Source organism: Periophthalmus magnuspinnatus, chromosome 24, assembly GCF_009829125.3.
Source record: "Periophthalmus magnuspinnatus isolate fPerMag1 chromosome 24, fPerMag1.2.pri, whole genome shotgun sequence".
Taxonomy (NCBI): domain Eukaryota; kingdom Metazoa; phylum Chordata; class Actinopteri; order Gobiiformes; family Gobiidae; genus Periophthalmus; species Periophthalmus magnuspinnatus.
Window position 1 is genome coordinate 25,129,903 of NC_047149.1, and position 27,564 is coordinate 25,157,466.

The 27,564-nt window shown below is 41.8% G+C and overlaps 1 protein-coding gene across 1 annotated transcript in view; it reads left to right on the plus strand.

Moving 5' to 3' along the window:
- The window catches only part of LOC117392996 (1-phosphatidylinositol 4,5-bisphosphate phosphodiesterase beta-4-like), a 136,432-nt gene that overhangs the window by 4,983 nt on the left and 103,885 nt on the right, over window positions 1-27,564 (plus strand). The window contains exon 2 of the mRNA XM_033991166.2: window positions 4,493-4,538. The gene's annotated coding sequence lies outside the window, so the exon portion shown is untranslated. The remainder of the gene's footprint in view (window positions 1-4,492; window positions 4,539-27,564) is intronic.

Sequence of the window (27,564 nt, forward strand, 5' to 3'; positions counted from 1 at the left end):
AGGGAGTTGTAAGGATACGTAGGGAGCTGTAGGGAGCTGTAGAGAGCTGTAGGGAGCTGTAGGAAGCTGTGTGAGCTGTAGAGAGCTGTAGGGAGTTGTGGGAGCAATAGGAGCTGTAGGTCTGGGTGCTGTAGGGAGCCGTAGGGAGCCGTAGAGAGCTGTAGGGATCTGTGGGAGCTGTAAGGAGCCGTAGGGAGCTGTGGGAGCTGTAAGGAGCCGTAGGGAGCTGTGGGAGCTGTAAGGAGCCGTAGGGAGCTGTGGGAGCCGTAGGGAGCTGTGGGAGCCGTAGGGAGCTGTAAGGAGCCGTAGGGAGCTGTAAGGAGCCGTAGGGAGCCGTAGGGAGCCGTAGGGAACTGTGGGAGCCGTAGGGAGCTGTGGGAGCCGTAGGGAGCTGTAAGGAGCCGTAGGGAGCTGTAAGGAGCCGTAGGGAGCTGTGGGAGCCGTAGGGAGCTTAGGCTGTGTCCGGCGTTTCCATACTTCCATTGTTCTCCATTGAAGAGCCGATTCTCTTTTAGACGGTGGGTTCATTTAGAAGACACAGTGTTGTCACGATACTAACATTTAAAACTCTATTTCGATACTAAAGAATCAACTCTTTACTTGATACCGATACTGATACCACGATGATAATAAAAACACTCTTTCTTTAGACAATAGAATGTGATTTTCAACAACTTCTGAACAAGTTTTTATCTTTAAAGCTGTGCTGTGTCACTTTTCTATCACAGTGCTAAACGGTGCGTGCAGATAATGTTCCACAGTACAGCATTAAACATGTTAGTCCTGCCTTTGTTCATTAACAGTTGTTTCTGTCGCTAAAATAATACCCTGAAAAACATTCAGCAGGGTCAGAGTGCCACTCCACAGATCTGACCTCCAACTTGACCTGGTTGTGTTACGTAGGAAGGTTACATAGTGGAGCTTTAAAAGTCCTATATGACACACAATTTACTCTTGTGAGGTTTAAGTCGTGTTATAATGCTGTTTCCTCCTCAAAAACAGACCTGGAGTTGTGTTTTGTTTCATTCACATGTTTGAGTCACACTTTATTATTAGTCTGTCACATCTCCAAACCTCAAAACGCTCAGTTCCACCTTGTGATGTCATCAAGTGGTAGTTTGTCAAGTCAACAGCTCCTTTTACCTTTAGTTCAGTCGAGGTTGGTAATAATTCCAAGGCTGAAATGATCCAAATGATCCAAATGATTCTAGAAATGAAGGTGTGTGGAGTTTAAAAACACAGTGGTGCACTTCCTGTACCACCACATGATGACATCACAAGGGGGAACAGAGCATTTTCTCAGCCTAAATCTGCAGCGTTTGTGTGTTAAACGTGTGAATGAAACAAAAACACAACTCCCAGGTCTGTTTGTGACGAGGAAACGACATTATAACAGACAGAGCAGTGTCACGTGGCTCTTTAATGAACGCGTGTCTTCGTCTTTAATGAGGTTAAAAACAGCAGCTCTTACGTCGCAGCTCCATCCGTTTTAATAAGATTCTGAAATGGCAGGAATCAGTAGAACACATTTGATTTTATTGCTGAATTTGGCAGTTCTTTTGGTTAATTCGCTCTGCCAAAACTGAAAAACATCGTTAGCGTTTTAGCCGTTTAGTGAATCTACTGCATCTGTGCTTTTCTTTCTACGGGGCGGAAGGTAACGAAGTACAAGTAGTAAAGTAGAATTTTTAGGTGTCTGTACTTTACTTAAGTACATTTTACACTGGATACTTTTGACTTGTACTTCACTACATTCGAGAGCAGTATCTGTACTTTCTACTCCACTACATTTTTGAACAGGAGTGAAAAGTAAAAAGTACTTTTCATCTGATTTGAGAGGTTATTTTTACCATCCTGACTAAAGTTTTCGAGTACGAGCTTCGGATTTGAGCGAAACTAAAATAAATACACAAAATTCATAAGAAAAGTGAAGAAACTGATTCATATTGTTACTGTTGATCAAAATATGTCTCATGTTGAAACAATATCACGACATTTACACTTAAATTAACAACACTTTTGTGAAATACTTCCTTTTTTCTCTTAAAGTACATTTTTTACTTTTCATGGGATACTTTTACTTGAGTAACAAACTGCAGTACTTCATCCATCAGTGGACATAACTCACCTCTAACTGTCTCGTATCGTTTCGCAGCTCATTTGCGCGTTTAAACACCGTCTGTATATTTTTACAAGCGCTCATCCTCCAGGTGTTATATTTATATTTTAATTAATGCGGCGTCAGCCACTTAATACAACAACATCTGTGTTTTTACTATTAATCATGATCTTTGTAATGAGCGAGGACGACTCTCCAGGTCAAATCAGCTTTTTATGCGTCATAATTAGGACTAGTTTAATTCTGCAGCCTCGTACAAAAACACTGAAACATGTTTTATTTATTTGTTTTACAGTTTTGGGCTTGTATCACTCACTATATTGAGATTTAGTGTGTTTTTTTGTTGTAATAAGTTCCTTTTTTGGCAAAATATTGGTACATTCTGCTCTTTATTTGTCGCAGCTTGTGTCTTTTAATGAAACAGTTGATTTAAAATGGTTTATCTTGTGACATAAAGTAGTTTACATATTATTGTTTATCGCGATGTTTGGTGTTTCTAAATGTTTTATGATGACAGGTCTCGTTTTAGGTCAAACTTTTTTCCAACAGAAACTACGTACAGTCCAATGAGTTTCACGTGGTCCTCCGTTAATTTATTTTAATCGCTTCTTTTCCCAGACCAAGGTTTAGTTTGTTTTCACTCCTGACAGTTTGTTCTGCTCACTAGCGCCTCACAGTGGTCACGTGACGTTGCTGGCGTGTCCAATCGGCTGATTTAAACTGATTTTGGTGCTGTAAACCGGGACGAGGGGGCTGTTTCACTGTCACACGCCTGCGATACTGACCGGAAGAAGTCGGACTGCAGATGGCGCTGTTGGCCCGCCTCTGCCGTAAGGACGACGACGCCAAAAAACGGTTTAAATCAGCTGACCGCACACGTTATGGCAACATCACGTGACCACTGTGAGGCGCTAGTGAGCAGAGCAACCTGTCAGAGATGAAAACAAACTAAACCTTCATCTGGAAAAAGAATTGACTGAAATGGAGACTAGGGACGCACCGATCCAGGTTTCTCAGTTCTGATACCGATACTTTGGCTTTGACTGAAATGATAATTAATTTACTTAAAACACAAATGGCACAAGGTAAAAAAAAAGGTCCAAATTACAGAACAACTTTGCAAAAAAACAAATTTAATAATATAAGATGTTTTGGGCCCTTGGAAGCTGATCTGATCCACCAGTTTTTTTTTACGTATTGGCACCGATATCGAGTCCAGTATCGTATCGGCGCCTCCCTCACAGAGATTTGTGAAGGCAGTGGGCATCCTCCCTCTGCTCTGTAGTTCGACCCTCCTCCAGTGCTCCTCCTCCTCCTCCTCCTCCGCCTCCTCCTCCGCCGCCGTCGCCGTGGTTGTTGTCAAAGTTGGCACGCTTCCCTGGTTCATTTATTCCTATCGCTCTTCGTTCTTTAATTTTAATTAGGACGGTCCTATCTTGATTACCTCTCTATCCAGTTGGCTGCGTTTGTTTTGATGGGGGCTCGCGCCGTTCCTTAAAGGCGCTGCGTCTGATTTTTACCGTGTCATAGCGTGAAAAAAACAGAACTGGTTCGTTTTACGATATCACGCGAAACTGACTCATGTGAGGTTTAAATCAAGTTTTAATGTTGTTAATTACTCAAAAACAGACCTGGAGTTGTGTTTTGTTTCATTCACACATGTTTGAGTAACTTTATTATTAGTCTGTAACATCTGCAAAGCTCAAAACGCTCTGTTCCACCTTGTGATGTCATCAAGTGGTAGTTTTTAAGTTGATATCTACCTTTTGATTGGCTTAGACATTGGCAAAAAAATTGGCTACAATGATCCAAATCAGTCCAGTGAAGGTGCGTGGAGTTTAAAAACACAGTGGTGCACTTCCTGTATCACCACATGATGACATCACAAGGTGGAACAGAGCGTTTTCTGCTTGAGAGAACATAGAAAACAGAGTAATCCGCAGTCTGAGCATCCTAATTATTCACTACAATGAATTTTAAAGCGCTTTTTGAGAACTTTCAGAGGCCCCGAGCGAAGTTTGCCATCAAAACTAACAACAACTAGCATGCTAACTGTGCACTTCCTGACTCTCTGACAACAAAACACATTATAATTAGCTGCAGAGAGTACACGGTGAACTTGTTTTGACCTCAACAGCTGCTTATACAATATATCCGCACTGGGACGAGGTAAATTTAGCTAAAAGTCGCGTTCTGGCCCTTTAACAAAGCAGCCTTGGAAAGAGCCGTCAGTCAGTCTCAAGGTGCGTGTGGGAGTCGCAGACAGATAAATGAACGTCTGCGGAGAGGGAGGAGATAAGGGAGTTCTGCGGCGTTCTCCTTTAAGTCGCTCCTACCTGCTCTTACGGTGGCAAATGTGTTTTATCTTCACAGGTCCAGACATGAGCTTCTCCCACTGAACGGTTTTGATGCTGATCTGGTGAGTCTGTTTTTCATTGATACGATTCAGACGATTGATTTTTTTGCTTATTGTTGTGTTTTGGTTGAAAGTGTGTAATTATGTCGGTGTTTAACGGCGCTGTAGGACGCAAAAGTGACTCTCGTGAGGTTGTGTTACCCGCTTGTCTCCCTAGAAATGCATAGAGAAGTAAAAGAGACAAGCGGATGGCAGAACCTCCACTTGAAATGTGACATAGTGGAGCTTTAAAAGTTCAATATGACGCAAAAGTGACTCTTGTGAGGTTTAAGTCGTGTTATAATGCTGTTACCTCATCAAAAACAGACTTGGAGTTGTGTTTTGTTTCACTCACACATGTTTGAGTCGCACTTTATTATCAGTCTGTAACATCTCCAAAGCTCAAAATGCGACGTTCCACCTTGTGATGTCATCAAGTGGTAGTTTTCAAGTGAACAGCTGCCTTTTACCTTTTGTCGAGTAGTGATAGTCAATTCCAGAGCTGAAATTATCCAAATGATTCTAGAAATGAAGGTGTGTGGAGTTCAGAAACACAGCGGAGCACTTCCTGTATCGCCCCTTGATGACATCACAAGGTGGAACAGAGCGTTTTCTCGGCCTAAATTTGCAGAGTTTGTGCGTTAAACTCGTGCGAATGAAACGAAACACGACTCCAGGTCTGTTTGTGACGAGGAAACAACATTATAACATAGATCAGAAAACAGTGTAATATGGGCCCTTTAAAGCTTTACTGTGTAACTTTTCTAGTGAGAGGTTCCTCTTTGATTTGCCTGAAATGTCTCACAATATGACATTAAAATTCTGCACAGCATTTATTAAATCAAAGGTATTTTTACTGCTCAAAATACCATGGAACATTTTTACTGTGAGTCGGATCGTCTCTCCACAGATCTGACTTGTCGCTCGGCCTAGCGGTAATGCCCTCTGGTCTCCATGGAGATAGATAGAGCTGGGTTTAATGCCATGTGGTGGAACATAGCAATTACATCTCTATCTACAGTTCTGTTCAGATTTTGAGTTTCCGTTGGAGAAAAAAAAGATTATACTTGGGTTTTTCTTCTGGCTGTTTCATGAAAATGTGAAATTAAATGTGTCCTTGAATATTTTGCTCCTTTATTTGAAAATAGACGTGATCATGAATATAAACGGACCCTTTTTAGCTGAGGTCAGATAATACGACTCTTCAGGCCTGTCACCATAACGACTGTGTCCATTTATCCTTCAGTATATGATAGATTGATTAGAGATCAATATTTGGCACTTTTTCTTCTTTTTTCCTTTTCTTCTGCTGAGGTTGAATCATAATAACGTCTATGACTCAGACACTTAAAGGTCCTACATTAGAGAGCTTCAAGCCGTGTTATAATGTGGTTCCATCCATTTTCTTCCTCTTATCCGGGGCCGGGTCGTGGGGGCAGCAGTCTAAGCAGGGACTCCCAGACTTCCCTCACCCCAGACACGTCCTTCAGCTCCTCCGGTGGGACCCCAAGGTGTCCCCAGACCAGCTGAGAGACGGCGTGTCCTGGGGCTTCCCTGGGGCTTCCCTGGGGCTTCCCTGGGGCTTCCCTGGGGCTTCCCTGAGGCCTCCTTCTGGTGGAACATGCCCGAACACCTCCCCAGGGAGAGCAGGAACATAGATTGATGGGTAAATCCAGAGCTTTGCCTTTTGACTCAGCTCCTTCTTTACCACATCAGTCCGATACAGCGACCGCCTCACTGCAGACGCTCCACCGATCCAGCTGTCAGTCTCACGCTCCATCCGTCCCTCACTCTGAACAAGACCCTGAGATACTTGAACTCCTCCACTTGCGACAAGGACTCACCACCCACCCGGAGATGGTAAGAAACCTCTTTCCAGTCGAGAACTATGGCCTCGGATTTGCCTCACGCTCGGCTGCAAACCGCCCCAGTGCTGCAGGTCCTGGCTAGAAATTCTGTCCATAAAAACGATGAACAGAACCGGTGACAAAGGATCTCAGGACCATTCGGGCACTCAAATGTTAAAGGTGGCGGTTCAAGGAGGAGATAATGTCGTTACCTCCTCCAAAACAGACCTGGAGTTGTGTTTTGTTTCATTCACGCATGTTTGAGTAACTTTCTATCATTATTATCCAAAGTTAACAGCTACTTTTTACCTTAAGTTCAGTAGAGATGGGCTGAAAACATCCAAATGACAACATATTATGGTCAGTTTATCATCTAGATTTACTTCAATATATCACACTTCAGAACATGTTATCGCGACAGGCCTACTACTATTTAACTTATATTAAAACTATGATTATTTTAAACTTGTTAAAACATTTTGAAATCCAAAAAAAAAGCGCCTAGTACAAGATCCGGGTGTTTGCTCTTCCACCTCGCTCTGTTTACATTCATCTGGCCCCTCGTCCTGTTCAAATATTTGTGGTTTTCTGTTTGTAATCCCGCCGTAAAGAAATGAAAACGGGATCGCGCGCTTTGAATAATATCGATTGATATTGATCTGCAGCTCCCCACTTTGTTTGCTCTTAAAATTGACGCAAACGTAGCTTAATTTAGCCGGATCAATAAGCCCAAACTGCCTTATCTGGTGCAGCTGTCAGACCGGTCCAGATTTGTGTCTTTATAACGTCATTAAGACTATCTCTGTGTCCTAATGCATTTGAATGTTACTGCTGCTTATCTCCGTCAATGCTACGCTACAGACTAAGTGGTTTCCTATATCTTTTGAACACGAGCGGGTGCAGGTGTTGAAGAAAAGGAGTTCGTATTCATTGTTTTAAACCGTGACAAGAATAGGCTCGTAAAACCGGGTCTTGCGTTTGAGCGAATTAGTTTCCGGAAAGTTTTAAAACCAATTACGTTGACAGAAACTCATTTATCTACATTTCCTCAATAGCTGCGCGCCATATTGTTCCAAGAATCGTACCATCTGCTACGCCAGATGTCACATGGTCAAACGTGTATTTAAAAAGCCGCACTTAAAGAGGCGTTGAAGTATAATGGGGCGCGTTACGGTTGTCCCGATACAACGCGCAGACTGTGTAAAGAAGCGGTCTAAGTGAGCGCGACGTCACGAGGCTAGCGGTCATAGCGGCGAATCTGGAGCGGAGTTTCGCATTTGTAATTCAGACCGCGAGTATCATAGCGACCAAAGAGCCAATCCGGAGCGAGGCTGTTGAAGGTAACGCCCCTTCTCATCCGCACCGCTCGTTTAGCACAGAGCGGGCGCTTAGCAACGCTGTCAATCAAACCCTGTTGCTAACGCTAGCGGGAGTGACCACGAGGAAAGAAGGCGCCTGATTTGTCTGTTATTAATGTTTATATTTTGATTTACAGACACAATAGTGAAATAAAAATACCAAGATCATGTAGAGGGTTAATACGAACATTTAAGACCAAAATACCTCATTATTATCCCATTTCTGGAGTTATTAGATTATTAAAATACAGTAGAGTTACAATCTAATTGCAGTTTTCAAATCGCAAATGTTAATTTTTGACGGACCAAACCAACAATGAAACACCAGGTTCTATTCTGCATAGAACCCATCGACTGTGTAAAGAAGTGAGTGTGACGTCACCCACCAGATCTTGATTTACAGACACAACAGCAAAATAAAAACCCCAGGATCATGTAGAGGGTTAATACGAACATTTAAAACCAAAATGACGAGTCTGACAGCAGCAGGTACAGAGAGAGGACACAGTTAAAAATAAATAAATAAATGAACACCAAAAAAAAGTAAAAAAAAAAAAAAACCCAAAACAAACTCAAAATGACTAAAAAGACAAAAAAAAAAAAAAAATGAAAATAACAAAAAAGAAAAACTAAACAAAAAAAACACCTCAAAATAACAAAAAAAATTATAAAAATTTGGAAAAAAAAACTTGAAAATAAACTCAAAATAACAAAAAAAACCAAAAAAACCCAAGCAAACAAAAAAAACTTCAAAAAAAATAAAAATAAATAAACAAATAAAAAAAAAAAAACTCAAAATAAAAAAAACAACCTTAAGAAAATAAACTCTAAATAACAACAAAATTAAATGAACCCCAGGATCATGTAGAGGGTTAATACGAACATTTAAGACCAAAATGACGAGTCTGACAGCAGCAGAGACAGAGAGAGGAGACAGTTTTTCAATGGAAAGTGAATTGGAGTCAGTCGATGGAGCTGGACGCCCGCTCATGATCACTTCCCGTTTTGAACGTGGCGGCTAGCAGGTTAGCTATGTCCATTTATATATACAGTCTTATCGTTTATTGTGTACATTTACTTCTGCAATATATAGCAAACTTTGGAATATATTATCACGACAGGCCTATCATGAGCACTTTTGAAATCTTTCGTGTTGTTTTTGAGTTTTTCTGTATGTCTGGGAGCCTTCAGACCCGTCACATCGCCCATTACCGTTGACTTCATCATACCTTTACCTGTTCTATTTCGGGTCGACATGAAAGCCTCGTCGGACGCAGCCGGCGGATGACTTATGACAGGGTCCTCCGAAAACACCGACACGTTCCATAGATCTCATTTCATACATCTATTCTCCCTCGTCTTTTGAAGTCTCATTAAAGAATACTGATGCCTCTGCCCCCAAAACAACCAGAGCATCGCCAAACCACTTTTACAGCACGCCGGGTGGATCTGACAGCCGTTTCATTGGATTCTTTTTGAGTGATGAAAGGGAAGGGCCCTCATTTCTGAGCCTATCTCCTGAGCAACGATCCACAACCTGACAGCAGTCACTGACAAACTGCACGGATCAGACACAAGGACGAGTCGCGCTTTGAGGGGCCCCGCGCGAAACGCTACTCGGGCGACTAAACCAGCGAATATTAATCATGAAAATAAAATTAGCAATCAAGTTATTTTCATTTTGTCGTGTTCTGTTTCGCAGTGGAATCGTCAGAGTTCATTTGTGTCGCTCTGAAAAGGCCAGCTTGCAGTTTTTCTGAAATGCTAAGGTCAAATTTCAAACGTGTCTGCAGAATTGACATACAGACTGAAGTATGAACTGACAAATTAACACAAGAATCAGATTTCAGAGCGTGTTTGTACAGATCGAAGCTACAGGGCCGTCGCGGTTAAATTCTTTCCCTTGCGGTGACTTTACATCCCTCGGCGTACGTGGTAAACCCAGGCTCCTACAAAGGAAAGTAGTCACCAGCGTCTTTTATGTGTCAACGCCGTTTAAACACGTGAATAATGAAGGCCAAGTGACATCATGTGTTTTTGAGGCTGATCATTAAGCCTGAGTCACACCTGAAGGAACACCAAGGTCCAAACGTAGAACTTACAAAGTGTTCCATTGTTTCCTTTCGTTTACACGCCCGCCGATCCGAACTATCGCCGTTTCTACTGTGGTCTCGACAACGGGAGCGTGACCCATGATCGATCTGTTGCAGTGATGGATAAAACAGCTTTTTTTTTCGTTTGTGTGATGACTTTTGTTATTAAAATGCTCTTTACTGCTTTAAAAAGTTTGCATACGTTGGCGCCAAAGCTTCAGGAGATGATTTTCGCACTGACTTGACACGATAAAGCGGAGGATCGTTCGCAACCGTCCCACCCAGCCGCTGATAACGATCGTCACGCATCACAGAACCGTACGCGCTCCCGGAAAAAAAACGTGTCTAAAGATGTTCCTGGTCTTGCTCGAGGACGCAAAACGATGGCGCGATCAGATCACCGACCGACCTTTGACTGTGATGATAAATACAATAAACCAACTTGAAACGCATTAGTTAGGGACACGCTGCTGGCAGGAGGCGACACCCCATCCATCAGTTTGCACGGAGATCGATTGAGCGCAGTCGCCGTAACGATTAACAATATTCGGAACGGTCGATATTCCTCAAAATGTCGCCTTTTTAAACAGGAAGCGAAACACGAACGCATCCGCACAGGCCACTCGACTGTAGCTGCTTTTGAGCGTAAAGCGTTGTCGTGTCGCGGATGTGTTTTATATTAATGATGTAATCTGTATGTATGATGTCACACGTTCGCAGGCTGCCGGTAAAAGCCCCGATCGTGTCCGGAGACGGTGAATCGCATGCATTTTCATTATCCTCCCGTGTACGCCGGAAACAATCAAGTCTATGGACCGCAGTGATAATGTTAATGTGATTCGGGCTTTACTCATCGTGTCCAAATTTAAATCTAAGGGGATTGAAGTGTCTAGACTCTGCTCATCGTATATACAAAAAAGTCCGAGGTAGATTTATAAGGTTAAATATATCTTAAAGCTTTTTTTTACATGAAGCAAAAACGGCATTAATGGCTCCCGTCTCCGTCGACTCCAATGGCTCCAATTCACTTTCTATTGAAAAACCGTAGCCCCTGTCTCTGTAACTGCTGCCGTCAGGGATCAGACTCGTCATTTTGGTCTTAAACGTTCGTATTAACCCGCTCTACGTAATCCTGGTGTTTTTATTTTGCTGTTGCGTCTGTAAATCAAGCTACGGGTGACGTTACGCTCACTTCTTTATACAGTTGACGGGTTCTACGCACAATAAAACCCGGTATTTCACGGTAAAAATTAACCTTTGCGATTTGAAAACTGCGACAATTCAAGCTACGTTTCCGATTTGATTGTAACTCTACTGTTTACGAGACATTTTCATAATCTGATAACTCCAGAAATGGGATAATGGTGAGATATTCGTGTGCGCGTAAACAGAGCCTCTCACTGACACAAACGCAGTCGTATTATGAACCGCCCGACCGTAGATCCGACCCCCGCTGTTTAAAAAGCCGCTGTCAGTGATGTATTGTTGACAGCGGATATTTGCGCTCTTCCCACTGTGAGACGTAACTTTTTGTCCTTTTTTGGAGGTTCGGGGGATAAACCATTACCACACAGGCCAAGAATTCGCTCATAAGGCTTTGTGAATATAAAATAAGGAAGGAAGCCACGGGTCCGAAGCAGCTTTGATCTGAAGAGCTCGGAGTTGTTTTTTGGGTTTTGAGGGCTACCCAAGATTCGAAACTTAGAGACTTCGTACTTGTGTTGCCATAAAAAGGTTCATTACAACTTTAGCTTAAGTTGTTTTAATTTTTGTTGTTTTTATGATATGAGTTCATAGATTGTATTCGTCTAAATCAGGGGTGTCCAAACCTTTTTTCACCGAGGGCCTCAAACTGAAACATTTGAAGCGGAGGGCCACAAACCAGTGTTGATACAAGGAGTCAAATGCATTTAACAGTTTTGACAGAGGCATTGTAGCGTTAATAAGACCTGGAAGATTATTTTTAGGTCTGTGTCGCAATGAAATGTGATGTTTTTCAGGTCATAGAGGTAGAATTTCTTCAGTTTGGAGTAAAAAAATACTTCCTGATCAATTGGGACAGTTTTGGAGGAGGCATGAGGGCCGATAAAAATTAGTCCGAGGGCCGTATTCAGCCCCTGGGCCGTAGTTTGGACAACCTTGGTCTAAATACTCAGTTGGTAGAGCGTTTGTCCACCTCGCTTTCGACGTAAACATCATTAGTAGAGAGGTTATATCCACTGACCCGCAGGTTGTCGGTGCAATTCCGGCTCCCACAAATGAAAGCTGTCGTCGTCCTCGGGAAAGACACTTAACCCGCCCCTTTGAGAGCCGTGAAGGTGGAAAAGCGCTATATAAAGATGTGACCGAGTATAACAATCTACGCTTGAGAATGCACATCACTATACAGCCAGAATGAAGATTTTATAAATATGAATAAACCGTCGTAAAATCCAAAGTTAAATCTGTCAACTGAACAAAAAGTTGTAGGAGTGAAGTGGTTTCGCTGCTCGTCCAAGCCGCTTCTTCTTCAGTTCTGGTCAGATTACTGCTGGACACTGACTTATATCTGTCTGAAGGGAGGAGCTAACTACACTGAAACTGGAAACGGGTTTTGTTTACAGTTTCAGCCTTTAATGGGCCTACTGGCTGGCTCTATTGTTCTCTTTGTTTGCTTTGTTTGCTTTGGGTCTGAAGATGGAGTTGTATATGGGGGAAAGATGATGTCTGTGGCCCCCATTCCTGGCCTGGGGTTACTAAATTATTACTATACTATCACTGTTACCTTTGCCTCGTTTAATTTTTTATCTTACACTCGTTGCTTTAAGCCACATTTTCCCATTTTTCCCACATTTTAAATCCTCGTCTGGCAATTTTGAAACCTGTCAATGTAAAACTATCGGTAGTTTCATTATAAACTGGTGTAACAATATTTGCCAAGGTAGTTGTGTAAATAAAGGTGCATTATGTAACTTTTCCAGGTGATGGTCTGGCGCCTGATCGTCTCCATGGCGATGCGATAAATCAGATTGATGATAAAGCGAGAAACTTTCACAGTCAGAAACAAGAAAGTGAACTACAAAAACAACTATGTTATAATAAATGCTGCGTACACATGTTTAATGCCGTACTGTGGAACATTCCAGGCAAAGCAACATATCCATGGAGACAAACAGACGGTGAATACGTCTACATAAAAAGTTCCATGATGTACCTTTAACTATTTGGAACACGTTTTGTGCTACTTCAGTATTTGTTGTCTTTTATTAATTAGTCCGTTTCCATGGAGATAGATTGGTTTAATGCTGTAGTGTGAAACATTCTAAGCAAAGTAAGCAAAGCACCATATAAACCCTCATGAAGAAAAGTTACATAGTGCGTCTTTAAAACCAATATGTATTCAAAATGTGTTACAATAAAACCCAACTGAGATCAAAACCAATAGTGTTTGTGCAAAATTGTGAAAAAAATCAGCACCGTTGCCATAGCAATTAACAAAATATATTGATCTTTTGAATGGAAAAAAGTCCTCAAAATATAGGGAAGCCGAAACCCACAAATATCGTAGTTATTTAAAAAAGTATATAGCAGCAAAACGTGCCTCTCGTCCGCCGCATCGAGCTCTAACGACAAGATTCACCTGTTTATTTTATTCATTAATGAGTCCCTTTAATCACTTTCTCAAACCCGTCCAACACGAGTCCAGCCTCGTCACGCCCGATTTAAAGTTTAGTTTTACTTATTTAGCGTGATGAGCGTAACCTGATCCGGCCGCGGGTCCACTCCACAAAAGCCGTCTCGTTTGTTTGCACAGTAATGGCGTGTGGTGTAATCCCATGGACACAATAGACGTTCAGTGCGGCGCGAGGGAGGTGCGCGCCCTGAGCCTGTTAGCATTTAGCTTAATCCTTGTAAAAGCCTGTTTTGTCCTCTGTTTACGCTGTTAAAGGCTGGTTTTAACTACTTGGGAGTTACTGATGAGTGTGAGATCATTTGTGTCCAGAGGTGATGCTAAACCGTGGGCTCGGTGCTGGGGGAGGATTCTAGTCATGGAACCGGATCTCATTTTTTTAAAAGAACCGAGTCTTTTTCTTTCCTGTTGATATGCATTTTTATACTGATTAACTCTGAACTGACACAAGAATCAGCACAGAAGCAGAGCAAGCAACACGAGTGAGAGACTTGGGCACAAAAAACATATTTGGGATCATATTCATAGTTTAAAATATAAACATTTTATTTGCATGAAATTCTGCAAAGAGTCAACGCACCCGCACTTTTAGTTTGAACGATTTTAAACACGTCTGAATATTGGTTGTTTCTCTCTGATTCGTTTTAGTTTAGCAGGGAGCAGGCACTTAGCAACGCTGTCAATCAAACCTGTTGCTAGCGCTAACTGGAGCGACTTTGGGAAAAGAAAAAAACCGCCTGATTTGTCTGTTATTAACGCTCATATCTTGATTCACGGATAAAAAAAGCCAAATAAAAACACCAGAATCGTGTGGAGAGGGTTAAGATGAACATTTAAGACCAAAATGATGAGTGTGACAGCAGCAGGTACAGAGAGAGGACACACGGTTTTTCAATAGAAAGCGAATTGGAGCCAGAGCTGATGGAGCCGGATGATCACTTCCTGTTTGGAACGTAGCAGCTAGCAGGTTAGCTATGTCCGTGCTATGTCCATGATGGTGGCGGGTCTATCGCCTGCTTGTCTCCATGAAGATAATACTTTCACTTTACCTAAAATGTCCCACAGTGTGTCATTAATCTTATCTATCTCCATGAAGACCAGGTGCCACCAACAGTTCGAGTCGCAAACCAAGAATGCTGCAGTTAAACACATCGTTCACTAAATTCAAGATAGACACGTTTAAATCCATATTGCAGAACATTCCAGACAAATAAATAACATTTCCGCGGAGACGAGCATGTGGCTGACCCAGAAAAGTTCCATAGCGTGGCGTTAAATGCAGTGAATCCAAACCACAAACCGAATCGTCGCAATTAGCAAAACGCCAACGGCCGCATTAAGTTAATCAACGTAAACAAACCTCTTCTTCTGAAATCCATGGGTCTGTTTTTTGCCCGGAAGCTACAGCAGAAACGTACTAAAAGTGAATAAATTACAAATCTAATCATAATGGTAATGCTCGTTTTTCCTTCTAAAGTTATAATCACCCTGAAACGACATAAACGATCGCTCCCGACGCCCTTCTTCTTCTTCTTTACGAAAGGCAGCGAACGCACCACGGCTCTGACAGATGGGAGCCGCTGTATCAATATTGACTCCCTCTCAGCTCTGAAATTGGACGCAGCCTCGTCGCTCGATCCGGAGGGACAGGTCCTCGTAAACAGGGTTGAGAGGAGTAAAAAAAAAAAAAACAACATCACTCACGAGTACGGCCTCTGACACACGAGCGGGTCTAAAAATACACCCACCAAGAGCTTTTACGGACCTCAGATCTCCTGCTAAGGTACGATGCTACGCGTGGTCTTCAGCTTTTCTGTTTGTAAGTGATCACCGGGGGGGACACGTTCACGAGATGGAGTGATTAGTTTTGAATTGTTAATCGCTATGGCAACGGCGCTACGTCTTCATTAGGTTGAGGTGTACTTTATCGATCCTTTTTACGAGGGAAATTCATTCTCTGCGTTCGACTCGTCCTTCGATCATCTCCGGATCTTGGTCAGAGCAACTTTAGCTGGAGGATTTGACCTTTTTGTGCGTGGTTTTTTTTTTTTTTTTGGTTGATGCCGTTGAAACCGGAGTGTAAAGACGTAGACATGGGACGATATTGACATTTTGTGGGACAATTATCAAGGCCAAAGTTATTGCGATTAACGATTATGTCACGATAATGATTAAAGTTGTTATGCATTTGAATAATTTTAACTTTAACAGAGAATATTATGGATTTTTTTGAAGGTCCAGGGCATTGAGCTTCACATGGCCCCCCTATAATACAAATTAATAGGAAGAAAGTTCAATTGTGGGCCCCCTAAGACTCTGGGGCCCCGGACAACAGACCCCTTTGCCCCCCCCCATTGACTCCCCTCTGGATAAGTCATTTTTTCTGCGCATTTTGGTGATATAAGAGTCATATGGACAGTTTCAGCGATTATCTTTGTTGTTAATTAAATAAAATGTCCAACAAACGATTCTTGTCAACACTTTTAATCAACATAAATGATATTATTGTCTATTTTTTCATCCCTACCCCGAGGAAACCCATCCAGACACAGTGAGAACATGCAAACTCCACCCAGACACAGGGAAACAGCTCCACTCCCAAAGGTAATGGAGCGGGTAATGGAACCTGGATCCCTCTCGCTGCGAAGTGCGAGCGCTAGATGTAATATTCCAGTACCATCGCGCAAAATGATGATGTCGTGGTTGTTTTTGACACAGTACAGTTAAATGAACATGGCCAGCCAGAAAAGTTACATAGTGCACCTTTTAAAATGCTGTCAAAACTTTATTACGCTGTTTTCTGATCTATTTTATAATGGTGTTTTTTTTTCAGCACAAACAGACCTGGAGTTGTGTTCTTCTCTCAAACAGAAAACACTCTGTTCCACCTTGTGATGTCACTAATTGGTAATACAGGAATTGCTCCACTCCACACACCTTTACTAGAATCATTTGGACAGTTTCAGCCCTGGAATTTCCAATCTCCACTGAGGTAAAAAGGTGAAAAGTATCACTACATGACATCACGAGGTGGGACAGAGTGCGTGAGTGAAACAAAACACAACTCCAGGTCTGTTTTTCATGAGTTGACAACATTATAACACGGCTTAACGTTCACAAGAAAGTCAATTTTGCGTTTATATTGGACCTTTAAACCAAAACTAATATTGGCTTTTATGAAATGTCGCCCGTAAAGCTGAAACAGATTAGTATTCGTCAGGTTTGAGGACTTTCCCCCCTCCATTCAAAAGCTATATTTCATTTTAAATTGTTAATCTCTACGGCACCAGACTGAATTTTTCATGATCCAGGTCCCACGGATTGAACTGTTTTACCAACTAGAACTTCATTTCCATATTTCTATTCGTATTCCAGACTTTACCCCAGTAGCAAAACACTATACATACATAACGTTCAGGTCTAAAAATACACCCACAGAAAGCTATTCCGCTCCACCTCCGTTCCTTTCGCTCTCTCGCTCAATGCACAGAGCCGTATATCTCCACCGGGCTCCCTGTGAACGTAATTTGCACTTTCAATTAAACTGCCGACCTTCGCTCTAGAACGCAAACGCTCTCCTCTGCTCGGCTATTATTAAACAGGAAGCGGAGGCATTAAGGCTGCGGGCCGTGTCAGTCGTCGTCATGTGCACCTGTACGCACACACGCTACTGTCAATATTTGAGGGAGGGACCAGGTACTGCGCCAGTGTTTGACTTTTAAAACGGCTCCGGTTTGGTGTGTTTGGGGAAGTAGGTCGCAGGATTTTAGGTTTGTGAAGTGGGAAAGCGGGAAAGTCGCCTCGTGTAGCGCCACCTGTTGGTAAAAGTCTGCGTCACAGCTAAATTTGATCAGCCAAATGGAGGTGGTCACTGGAAAATGTTGGTCTGGAAGTGAAAAAAATTGAAAAAAATGAGATGTATTTTTTAAAATTTTATGTTAACTATTATAAGAAGACAAACTACAATGAAAACATTACGATAATTACTGTATTTTCCGGAGTATAATTCGCACTGGAGTATAAGTCGTATAATTCGCACTGGAGTATAAGTCGTATAATTCGCACTGGAGTATAAGTCGTATAATTCGCACTGGAGTATAAGTCGCACCAGCCAAAAAATGCATAATAATGAAGAAAAAACACATATATTTTACATATAAATCACATCTGAGTATAAGTTGCACCCCCGGCCAAACTATGAAAAAAAAAACTATGACTTATAGTTTTGAAAATACGGTAAATCTAAGTAATAAATATGTTCCATTAAACCAGATGAGATATTGATCAGTGCTAAAACTCGTATCGAAAGTCGTGTAGATTCTCTTTAAAGCTCCATTATGTAATCTTTCTAGTGGAAGTTCTGCCACCTGCTTGTCTCCATGGTTACGCTATTACTTCTCTATCTCCAAGGAGACAAGCAGGTAACACAACCAGGTCAAGTTAGAGGTCAGATCTGTGGAGTGGCGAGACGATTTCTCTGAAGGCAAGTTTTTCAGGGTATTTTTTGTAGTCACAGAAACCGCCATTATTGAACAAAGGCAGGATGGATATGTTTAATGCCATACTATGGAATATTATCAGCAAGCGTTGTTTAGCACTGTGACAGAAAAGTGACACGGTGCAGCTTTAAAGATATAAAAACTTCAAAATCATAAAAGCCCTTTATCAGGTGTTATGTTTTTACAGTCGGGTCGTCAAAGTATCGAAAATCAGACACTAACCAATAATAAACGTATCAAAACTAGATACTCATTTGAGCTGGTATCGATACTAAAAAAGACACATTCACAGACAGAAATGAACCTTTCCTGACGAAATCAAGTTGAAATTTTAGCATCGCAACAAAACATATACGTCACTTTTTCAGCTTAAGCCTTTGAAAAACATGTAGCCACAGTGTAATGAGTGTGATGCAAAAAAAAAAAAAAAGAAAATTCAAACTTTATCGCTGCAAATACCCACGTGGGTCCAGATCCACAACAAAAAACCTAATATTTGTACAAAATTAAACCTTAAAATTGATTCAACTTGAAATGATACCAATCAAAAACCATAGAAGAAGCTTCTAGACCAGAGAGGAGCAGTCTGCTTTTAAAATCTGTAAAATTATGATTAGGAAGCCCAAACAGTTATCATGAAAATATCGATAACGCAATATCGGCTGACATCTGTGCGATCCCTCAGTTGTCCAGGCGTGTTCCATAGTAAAAGAAACATTTTATTCTGCAACTGGTCAAAAGTAGTGATGGGACAATAAACAATAATATCGTTTATCGTGATAAAAAGGGTCGACAATAATCGTTTGTGCGACATTTTATATAATCGTGGTAATCGCCAACAAAGATAATCGCCATTGTATCACCAGAATGTGCAGGAAAAAAACAACTTATCCACAGGGGAGTTAATGGGGGGACAAAGGGGTCTGTTGTCCGGGGCCCCAGGGACAACAGACCCCTTTGTCCCCCCAGAGACCCCGTAATTGGACCCTCTTCCTATTAATTTGTATTACGGGGGGCCCATGTGAGGCTTCTTGCCCCGGGCCTCCACATTTCAGTTGACGGCCCTGCTCCTCCATAATATTCTGTTAAAGTTATAATTATTCATGTCCAGAACAACTTGAGTCGTTCAGATGAAGCTCTGAACAGCTGAAGAGTAAACTCCACAGAGAGGAGCCTGGAGCAGCACACATGACTCTGACTCTGATCAGATGACCTGAGACTCGACAATGTGGACTCTCCCTCCTCTCTCTCTCTCTCTCTCTCTCCCTCTCTCTCCCGCCTCCTTCTCTCCCTGCCTCGCCCCCCCCCCCCCCCCCCCCTCTCTCTCTGTGTTTACTCTGGGTGCCCTGGCGTCTTTAATCAGTTCTTTTTGCTGTAGATTTCACTTCTTATGTAACAGTGAACAGCTGAGGCCAAACTCATAACAAACTTTCACTCATTTTGTGAACATCATTTATTGTGACTGGACGACTTTGTGTCGACTCAGCTCCGTCTGCCTCAGGTTTAAATTTAGAAATAGTGATTCTTTTTGTCAGACGAGTGTTTGTTTACCTGCTGCTCCTGTTTCACTTCCTGTTTCTTCCTCAGAAGCTGATGATGCCACATGTCTCTGACAGAGATGTGTTTAATGCCAGATTGTAGACTCTGCCAGAAAAGTTCCATTTTATGAGCTTCAAGTGTTATAATAATTAAATTATATTAAAATAATCTTTACTTTGCGTAGCCTGTAAAACCAACATTTTATGGACTCACTCAAAAATGAATTACACATTAAATAAATATTATTCAAAAAGGAGAAATACTCAAGTCATCTCCAGTTTATCTCTTTGAGTAAGGACTGAAACATGACTGAAACAGCACTGAAACATGACTGAAACGACACTGAAACAGCACTGAAACGGCACTGAAACAGCACTGAAACAGGACTGAAACGACACTGAAACAGCACTGAAATGGCACTGAAACAGCTCTGAAACAGGACTGAAACGACACTGAAACAGCACTGAAACGGCACTGAAACAGCTCTGAAACATGACTGAAACAGCACTGAAACAGCACTGAAACATGACTGAAACATGACTGAAACAGAACTGAAACGGCACTGAAACATGACTGAAACAGAACTGAAACGGCACTGAAACAGCTCTGAAACAGGACTGTAAGTCAAAGTGGCTCTAAATTGTTTTTTTGAGCTCTCCAAAGTGAACAGCATCTGCAGAACGTGACACAGAAACACACAGAGAGAAAGGAAAGAGAGAGAGAAAAAGAGAGAGAGAAAATGACAGAGCGAGTGAGAAAGAGAAAAGGAAAGAGTCTCCCCTCACCCAAAGGCGTCCAGCAGTTTCACGAGACACTTGAACACAGCTCCAGAACTCAGGCATCCATCACATTTATATCAACAAGACGAGAGAGAGAGAGAGACACAAGAGGCAGAGAGAGAGAGAGCTGCAGACACAAGAGGCAGAGAGAGAGCTGCAGACACAAGAGGCAGAGAGAGAGCTGCAGACACAAGAGGCAGAGAGAGAGCTGCAGACACAAGAGGCAGAGAGAGAGAGAGCTGCAGACACAAGAGGCAGAGAGAGAGAGCTGCAGACACAAGAGGCAGAGAGAGAGAGAGAGCTGCAGACACAAGAGGCAGAGAGAGAGAGCTGCAGACACAAGAGGCAGGGAGAGAGAGAGAGCGCTGCAGACACAAGAGGCAGGGAGAGAGAGAGAGCGCTGCAGACACAAGACGCAGAGAGAGAGAGAGAACTGCAGACACAAGAGGCAGAGAGAGAGAGCTGCAGACACAAGAGGCAGGGAGAGAGAGAGAGCGCTGCAGACACAAGACGCAGAGAGAGAGAGAGAACTGCAGACACAGGAGGCAGAGAGAGAGAGAGAACTGCAGACACAGGAGGCAGAGAGAGAGAGAGTTGCAGACACAAGAGGCAGAGAGAGAGAGAGAAAATACATGCCTCAAAATGACTTGAATACACAATCTGGTTTTGATTTCTGAAGTGATTTCTGAAGAGATTCTTTGATTTCTTCAGGTCTGATTGTCCCAGTGCTAAAATATCAAACTTGATTTCAACATTCAAAACCACAATTTTTAAAACCACACTTTTTAAGACCAAAATAGTAATTTCCCAGACAAAATAATCAAAGCTTCTAATTAAGGATGTACCAGTTCCAATACTGATTTCGATACTAACTTTAAGTATCTCCTGATCCCTGATTTCAGTCTCTAGTTTGTGTAACATCACCATAGTTTTGATTTAGTTCAGGAGCATTTTGTCCCATTTAGTTTTGTTTTTTTGTTTTTTTTTTACATAATCTAACCGTTTTTTTCTAATGGATATCTCGTTTCACTATTGGATTTGTTTTTTATTATCATCTGCCGTTCATTTTCTCTTACGATCCCCGCGGCTTAAAACTTTGAGAGAACAAAGCTGATGTCGTGGTGTTGTAATGGCCCCAGATGAGGCTGCATAATGGCCCGTGCGCATTAGCTTCAGTAAATGGCTTCCTGTCATCACCAGTACATGGCCTGTCCCTGTGATGTGGCTGCGGCTCTGTCTACTTCCTGGAGCGCTAATGTAATCTGCTAATTACCCCGAGCTTCGAGATGAGATGGACAAAGCTCTAGCGAAAAAAAACAACAAAACACACACCTGATTTCAAAGGCGAGCGTCCGTCAGTCCCCCGAGGTACGGCAGCCATGTTCTGCGCGGTCGAAACTGGACGTCTTTAAGTAGAACTCTGCGGTTAATTGAATCTGAGTCAAGATCGAGATTCATTCGGTGTCTAATTGTTAATGATCAGCTACGGTCTTTTTAATGAAATCTACAGCCAATCGTCCGTCAGTAAAAGCGCGTGGTTCGGAGCAGAGTTCAGACTTTGAAGGAAGAAATTAGATTACCTAATATGTCACCCACAGCGTACGGCTCCAGTCAAATGAAGCTAATCGAGGCTAGCAGTTATAGCGGCTAATTTGGAGCCGATTTTCATGTTTGAAATTCCGACCGTGAGTATCATAGCAACCGAAGAGCCAATCCGGAGCCAGGCTGTTGAAGGTAACGCCCCTTCCTGTCCACAACGCTGGTTTACCGGGAGGTTACCAACAACGTCAATCAAACCTGCTAACGGGAGTGGCCTTATAAATAAACACTTGGAGTCAAAATCGGTCAAAATTGTGTATAATGTATAAAATAAACTAAAAAGAAGGGAAAGAAGTCGCCTGATTTGTCTGTTTTTAATGTTCATATTTTGATTTACAGACACAATAGTGAAATAAAAAAAAACAGGATCATGTAGAGCGAGTTAATATGAACATTTAAGACCAAAAAAGATGATTCTGACGGCAGTTTTTCAGTGTAAAGTGAACTGAAGCCAGAGTCGATAGAGCCAGAATCGCGCTCATGCTCAGCTTATATATTTAACGCGGCAGCTAGCAGGTTAGCGATGTCCATTTTTATATACAGTCTATGCTTTCCGCTTTCTCTACGTCTGCACCCCGCGTGTGTGATAAAGTGTACACTCCCTCGTCTCGGTTCATGCTCCTTGGACCTCGTTCGTGGACCTCGGTGACCTCTCTGACCCAGCGCCGGTCTTTGTTGCGTTCGGCGCGGACGACCCCGGCATTGTTCCGGTCTGCGATGTGGGTTTTGTGTGGCTGACTGCACATAGACCTTATCTGTAAAGCAGGTAAACGCTCCATTCTGACAAAAAGAACGATTCTAAAGTCTTTTCTTAAATTGAACAAAAGGCCCATATAACTGTCAGACATTTTGAGAGTAATTTCTTTGACACTATTTCCTTGTTCTTTCTCTGGTTGATCTTTGCTCGGCCCTCTGGGAGTTTGGGCCTGACAGCTTCAGATTAAGACAAGAAAAATATCCCTCTCTTTCTCTCACGTACCCCCACCCTTCTTTCTCTCTAACCATCTATCTCTCTCTCGCCAAATTCCCCGCTCTCTATCTCTTTTTCTTTCAACATCTCCTTCTCTCTCCCTCTCTCATATACCTCCATCCCTCTCTCTCTTCCTCTCTCTTTAAATTAAAAATCTTACCCCTCTCTCTGACCTACCCCCATCCCTCTCTCTATCTCTCACCAAATTCCCCTCTATCTCTTTTTCTTTGAACATCTTCTCTCTCCCTCTCTCATATACCTCCATCCCTCTCTCTCTTCCTCTCTTTAAATTAAAAATCTTACCCCTCTCTCTGACCTACCCCCATCCCTCTCTCTATCTCTCACCAAATTCCCCTCTATCTCTTTCTCTTTCATCATCTCCTTCTCCCTCTTTCTCTCTCACGCCTCCACTCGTCTATCTCTGTCTCTTTCTCTGTCTTCCTCTCTTTAAATTAAAAACTACCCCCTCTCTCTGACATACCCCTTCCTCTCTCCTTTCCTCTCTCTTTCTCTCTCTTCCTCCTCTTTCTTTAAATAAGAAGTCTCCTTCTCTCTCTCACCAAATCACCCTCTCTTTCTCTTTCAACATCTCCTTCTCCCTCCCTCTCTCTCTTACATACCTCCACCTCTCTCTCTTCCTCTCGCTTTAAAATAAAAATCCCCCTCGACATACCTCCATCCCTCTCTCTGACTCTCTCTCTGTCTCTCCCCATATTCGCTCTCTCTCTTTCTCTGTCTTTGATATTAAAATCCCCCTCTCTTTCTGACATACCCCCACCCCTCTCTCTGTCTGTATATCTCTCTCACCAAATCTTCCTCTCTCTTTCTCTCTCCACATCTCCTTTTCCCTCCCTCTTTCTCTCACATACTCTCTCCCTCTCGAAATCTTCCTCCATCTCTCTACCCATCCCTCTCTTATCCTCTTATCCCTCTCTTTTCTATCTCTGTCCACCCTCCTCCCCTCACTCTCCCTCTCTTTCCACTTCTTTCTCTCGTCCTTCCCTCGCACATTCACTCTCTCTCTTTTCCTCTCTCCCAGTCTCAGTCCACCCCTCCCTCCCTTTCTCTCTCTAAACCATCCCCCATTTCTATCTCTCCACATATCTATCTCTTTCTGTCTCTTCCCTCTCTCACCTAAATCTTCCCCCTCTCTATATCTCTCCACATCTCTCTTTCCCTCTCTCCTTTCCTCTCTCTCATAACCTCTTAGTCTACCCCTCCTTCCCATTCTCTCTCTCTCTCTAAATCATCTCCTCTCTCCGTATCTCTCCACATCTTTGTCTCTTTCTCTCCCTTTCCCTCTCTCCTTTCCTCTCTCTCATAACCTCTTACTCTACCCCTCCTTCCCATTCTCTCTTTCTCTCTCTAAATCATCTCCTCTCTCTGTATCTCTCCACATCTTTGTCTCTCCCTCTTGCTCCCCCTCTCTCTCCTGGGACCCTCCTCTCTTTTTGTCTTTTCCTCTCTCTCTCTCCTCCCTCTCTTTCGTTCCAAACAGAGTGGTGTTTCGTTCCTTCAGGCCTCTCTCAGTTCACTGCTCGGTTTTAAATAACCTCATAGAAACTCACTGGAAAAACTGCACAGATCCACTTTATTTTGGTAGAAATATGACCGTTTTTTTACTGTTTTTATTTTATATTTTTTTCTAGATGATCAGCTGAAGGTCCATAAACTCGACTCATATTTTGGACCAATATTTTGTTGTATATTTTTCCCCCAAAATATAAGATTTAAAATGACTACAAACTCAAATACTGTCGATACGTTGCATTAATCTACATATTAATAACAGTGGTGACAGTAGTAAAGTACTTAAGTATACATTTGAGGTATTTGTGCTTTACTTTTAGATTTTAAAGTGGATATTTTTTTTACTTTTATGTATTTTTTATCATAGTTTGAGACCTACTGAAAACCCTTATTTTTACCACGTTCATTTAAAAAAAAAAAAAGCTAATAAAAACATCAAAATCTGTGCAAAACACTTTAAAAATATACTTAAAAATGAAAAAGTTAAACAGGTACTTTGACTTTAGTAGATTTTTTTCATGTGATACTTATACTTTTTTAGTTTTTTCCTGCTGTTTCTGTACTTTTACTTAAGAAACTAAATGGAGTACTTCCTGATTTACAGACACAATAGTGAAATAAAAACCCCAGGATCATGTAGAGGGTTAATACGAACATTTAAGACCAAAATGAGTCTGACAGCAGCAGGTACAGAGAGAGAGGGGACAGTTTTATAAAAAAAAATAAAAAAAAAATACTCAAAATTACAAAAAAAATACCAAAAAAAACCCCTCAAAATAACAAAAAAAAAACCAAACAAAAAAAACCCAAATAAACCTCAAAATAACGTATAAAATATATATAGTAAAAATAACTAAAATAAAAACTTAAAAAATAAATAAATAAAATAAAATTCAAAATCACAAAAAAAATAAAAATAAAATAAACTCCAGGATCATGTAGAGGGTTAATACGAACATTTAAGACCAAAATGACGAGTCTGACAGCAGCAGAGACAGAGAGAGGACACAGTTTTTACATAGAAGATGAATTGGAGCCAGAGTCGATGGAGCAGGAAGTGCGCACATGTTCACTTCCTGTTTGTAACGCGGCGCTAGCAGGTTAGCTATGTCCATTTATATAAACAGTCTGTGGCCGAATGTGGAGATTTAAGACTGAAAACCAAACAGATCGGTTTATTTCTACATTTTTATTTGAGTAGAGCCGGGCACCATTTTGATTCATTTCTAGAACTATCAAACAGAATCTTATTGTTTTACCTGGATTGTTACTCTATATGGAATTAAACGTATCTATCTTCCATTCATTCAGTTTGCTCACCTCTCCACAGACCTACCTGTAACTTGGCCTCACCTGCTTGTGTTTGTGAAGACAGATAAAGTCACACTATGAAACATTCCAGACAAAGCAATACCCCAAACAAGTGGTCAACCCTTAACCAGAAAAGTTACTTAATAGACTATTTATTTAAACATTGTAAGATTTTTTTTTTTAATTTTTACTTTCTTTTACTTTATTTTTACTTTCTCTAGCGCTGATCAATACATTTTTTACTCGCAATGCCCCAGATCCTGCCTCAAATGCACTGTTTTAGTTTTATTTGAGGTAGCAACAAGAAAAAAAAACATGACTTGAAATAACAGAACATTTTCCATTGATAGATTTTGCTTGATTCAAACAAGTTAAACGTTTTTGCTTCGACTAAATGAATCTAACCCGTTTACTCAAATCTAATTCGATTTCAAGGCTTTTAACTAATGGACAGTCCTTTTGTGCAGAGCTCAACCATCACTTGATTCTTTTGACCCTGGTTTGACCCGAGCTCGGACCGTGTGGCCTCATGGGAGTCAGCTGTCATAAACACTGGGCGGGGTTTTCTCAGAGGGGCGGGGTTTACTTTGGAGGCCACGTTTTCTCAGAGTGGGCGGGGTTTACTTTGGAGGCCACGTTTTCTCAGAGTGGGCGGGAGTTTCTCAGAGGAGCGAACCTTCCTTTGGAGGCGGAGTTTCTTCAGAGTGGGCGGAGTTTTCTCAGAGGGACGGGCTTTGAGGGCGGTGTTTCCTCAAAGTGGGTGGGGTTTAGTTTGGGGGCAGATTTTTCTCAAAGTGGACGGCATTTTCTCAGAGGGGTGGGCTTTGCTTTGGGGGCAGGGTTTCGTTTGAGTGGGCGGCATTTTCTGTGTGGTATGGGCTTTACTTTGGAGGCGGAGTTTCCTCAGAGTGGGTGGTGTTCTCTCAGATTGGCGGTCTTTGCTTTGGGGGTGGAGTTTCCTCAGAGTTGGCGGGGTTTCTCAGAGGGGTGGGCTTTGCTTTGGGGGCGGAGTTTCGTTTGAGTGGGCGGCATTTTCTGTGAGGTATGGGCTTTGCTTTGGAGGCGGAGTTTCCTCAGAGTGGGCGGAGTTCTCTCTGACGCTCAGGGACTTGTTGATGTTCTTTAATAATCAGATTGGAGGCGGAGGGTGGAGGTGGTAAATAGCCGGTGAAAGAGGATCTGTTCATTACGGTGACAGGTGCGCTCCTGTCGGGAATCAGACTCTAATGAGAAACATGTCACCGACGATATTTGTCCAGTAAATAGACTCGTTTACGAGAAGCAGCTCTGGTTTGTTCCATAGAGTTTGTGTCAGTGTCCCCAGATGCGACGTGTTCAAATCAAATATTTGTTTTCCTGATAAGATTGAGAATTCTTAATTACAGAAATACTGGACGTGACGAGCTGTTGGAGACTTTGCGGCGAAGAGGCGGAAAATCATGTGCATATTTTTTGGGCATGTCCCTCGTTAAAGAATTACTGGTCAGATTTAAATAAATGTACAGATAAAAAACTCAATACTGACCTGCCTTCCACTTTTGAACTGTTTTATTTGGGCAAACTTGAGGCTGATTTGAAAAAGAACTTGAATATTAAATTGTTTAGGATCCTGTTGCTAGGAAAAAATTATTATTATTATTATTATTATTTTTAAAAGGTATTGGTTCTGCTACTCAACTGTGTGATTTTTAATATTATTGTTATTTTTTACTTCATTTTATTTTCCTTAATTAGAAAAAATAAAATAAAAGGATGTATGTCATTTGTACAATACATGCATAATTTGTACTATAAAATCAATTAAAAAAAAAAAAATACTGGACGTCTGTGTGTTATCGTTAAGTGTTTTTGTTGT